This window comes from Sminthopsis crassicaudata, chromosome 3 (genome assembly GCF_048593235.1).
Source record: "Sminthopsis crassicaudata isolate SCR6 chromosome 3, ASM4859323v1, whole genome shotgun sequence".
In the NCBI taxonomy this organism is placed as follows: domain Eukaryota; kingdom Metazoa; phylum Chordata; class Mammalia; order Dasyuromorphia; family Dasyuridae; genus Sminthopsis; species Sminthopsis crassicaudata.
In genome coordinates this window covers 277114601-277117709 of record NC_133619.1, presented here as the reverse complement: position 1 = coordinate 277117709, position 3109 = coordinate 277114601, and the positions used below count along the sequence as shown (strand labels likewise).

Genomic DNA, 3109 nt, shown 5'->3' with positions numbered 1-3109 from the left:
GCTGCCACAAACATTTTGGCACATACAGGTCCCTTTCCACACTTTAGTATTTCTGTGGGATATAATCCCAATAACAGCAATGCTGAGTCAAAGGGTATGCACAGTTTGACAACTTTTTGGGCATAGTTCCAAATTGCTCTCCAGAATGGCTGGATTCTTTCACAACTCCACCAACAATGTATCAGTGTCCCAGTTTTCCCACATCCCCTCCAACATTCATCATTATTTGTTCCTGTCATCTTAGCCAATCTGACAGGTGTATAGTGGTATCTCAGAGTTGTCTTAATTTGCATTTCTCTGATCAGTAGTGATTTGGAACACTCTTTCATATGAGTGGAAATAGTTTCAATTTCATCATCTGAGAATTGTCTGTTCATATCCCTTGACCATTTACCAGTTGGAGAATGGTTTGGTGAAACACACTTTTCTATAATACATACAATATTTGGGGGAAGCCTAATGTGAAATGATTAAATTAATATGTACAAAGGCTGCTCACAATTCCTGGTGCCTTAAAGTCTAGAAGTTCCTTCTCCCTCCTTATAATCTTCATGACAGATGGTTCAGTTGGGATTCTAGAATCTGCTACTTGCTTTAGTTCACCCAACTCTCAATTGCCAGGTTCACTTATATGTCATGGCATCATGTCTCTAATGTTATGATCCTCTTGTAGAATGAAGGACAAACAACAACAATTGCCAGGTAGCATTATCCCTCAGGTGGCTCTATTTATGTATCCATGTTTATCTAGAGTCTACATTTTTCTCCCTGATAGAAGTGATATTTCTTCTAGATTGAGTATGTACAAAACTAATTTGGGGGAAAGGGATGGAATAGAGAGAAATCTCTCTCTCTCTCTCTCTCTCTCTCTCTCTCTCTCTCTCTCTCTCTCTCTCTCTCTCTCTCTCTCTCTCTCTCTCTCTCTCTCTCTCTCTCTCTCTCTCTCTCTCTCTCTCTCTCTCTCTCTCTCTCTCTCTGCCAGGAGCCTCCATGAAAAGTAGCTCCTGACTTTCAGTATTCTCCACTTTTTTCTGAAACTCAGTTTTAATAAGGTTCTAATAAATACCAAATACTTGCTAAATAGCATGACTTCCAAATTATCTTTCAATCAAGCTGGCTTGAAAATTAATCACCTCTTCTTATCAAAATTAAAAAAAATATTTCTTCATCTGATAATTTTTAGGTTTTCTTACATATACAAACTAGCAAGAGAGCTGTAAATCCCATATCTGTATTTTATATAGTAGCAGGTGTGCAAATTGTCAATTGTGCTTTTATGTATGGCTTGCTAAAAAGCTGATGAAATGAGAGATTTCATCCTTATTAAATACTGATACTTCAGTTGAGCATTCAGTACATTTTACTGGGTGATCTACTTTTTCACTCTCTGCTTGAATTGTGAAAATTTTACTGTCAGACTTCATTTTCTTATGACCCTGCCTTTTCTTCTGATTCACTGAGCTTTTATATCTTAGAACCTCCTCTCTGTTGACAAAGCAATTCATCACAAACATAGCTTTGTATTGAGTTTTGTAGTATTCATGTCTCTGGCAGTCAAGGCACAGGGCAATTAAAGACTGCATCACTATTTGAAACAGCCTATTATTGGTGAGAGAGTTGCACTTTCCCTCCTCTTCTTTAAGCATTCACCAAGGCCCAATTTCTGTTGTCTTTTTAAGGATCATCTAATAATTCATCATTTATTGGAATCCATCCTCAGAATCAGAATATAGATCATTGTAATACTTTGACCAAATCATTCCAGTTTTCATAGTTCTAAGGAAGAATCTGTTCTCTAGTGATGACAACTTATCTTTCATTGTTTTTATGATAAAATTTAATTAGGCTTCCATTTCATTTTCAAATGCAACTTCACCAGATGATTCACTTTTGCCAGTAAGACATGCTCTGATATGTTTTGGCTTTTTTTCAGGAGTGCCATGAAAAAACTTATCTGCTACATGTTTTGAACCATTCAAGATTGGTTTTTCATCTTTGCTGAATTCTTCGACTATATAGAAGTCATCGTCTTCAGAAAGTTATTTCATGGTAAACCTTCAATAGTACAGCTGGTCTAGCACAGCCGATCAGAATGAACCCATGAAGTTACCAGATTGCAATTCTATTTTCTAATAGCAGCATTTAGATTACAGGGCTTGGTTATTTAAAGTCTTTAGAAGCAAGGCTAATTTGTTTGTTCAGTCAATCAAGTTGTTCCCTTCTGGACTCAACCAGAAAGGTGTTAACTCTTCCTAAAGGAATTAAAACATAGATTCAATTCTACAGGCAGTTTAATACTTCATTAAAATCTTGTGATTATATTCTGAGTCTTGTGACTATGAAAAACCAGGTGAATGGGGAGGGCCATATGAGAAATGAGAATATCCTCTCTTACATAAACAATAAATTAATTAAAATGTACCAAATTAAAGCTGTGATATTTTGGCCAAAGAAGGTACACAAGGAACAGGTCTTTTTTGCTTTCCCCACAAAGGATAAAAAAAAGTATTCTATTTAGCTGATTATTTTTCATTCTTTTAAATAATTTTATTATCTTTTTGTTTTCATATCACCTACAATTTTCAATGTATCTCTCTGCTTGACTCCTTGTATACAAAGTATACAAAAGGAAAATAATTTTTCTGTTTTTAATGAAGGGAAGGAGTTTATTAAATTAGTTTTATTCTTATTCAGTCATTTAAGTCATGCTCAATTGTTCATGATCCCATTTGGAGTTTTCTTGGCAAAGTTATTGAAGATATTTGCAATTTTACAGCTCATTTTACAGATAAAGAAACTAAGGCAATAGAGCTAAATGATTTGCCCAGAGTCACACAATTAGTAAGTATCCAAGACCAGATCTGAAATCAGTTCTTTTTGATTTCAAGGCCTATGCTCATTCCACTGCACCACCTAACTGGCTCTTACTAAATTCTCATTATATGTCAAAAACTGTACTAAGTTCTAGGGATATAAACAAAAATATTGTGAAAGTCCCTGTTCAAAAGGGTTCACATTCTAATTGGTATAAACAAAACCTTAAAGAAAGTTCATCTCCCTCTTTAAAATATACAGATATATAATATACTTTATTTTAAAATTATTTTTT

General features: G+C 34.7%; 1 pseudogene; it reads right to left on the bottom strand.

Annotated features, from left to right (window-relative positions):
- Nucleotides 1-1233: 1233 nt before the first annotated feature.
- On the bottom strand, nucleotides 1234-2048 carry LOC141559494 (E2F-associated phosphoprotein pseudogene; annotated as a pseudogene).
- Nucleotides 2049-3109: the final 1061 nt, after the last annotated feature.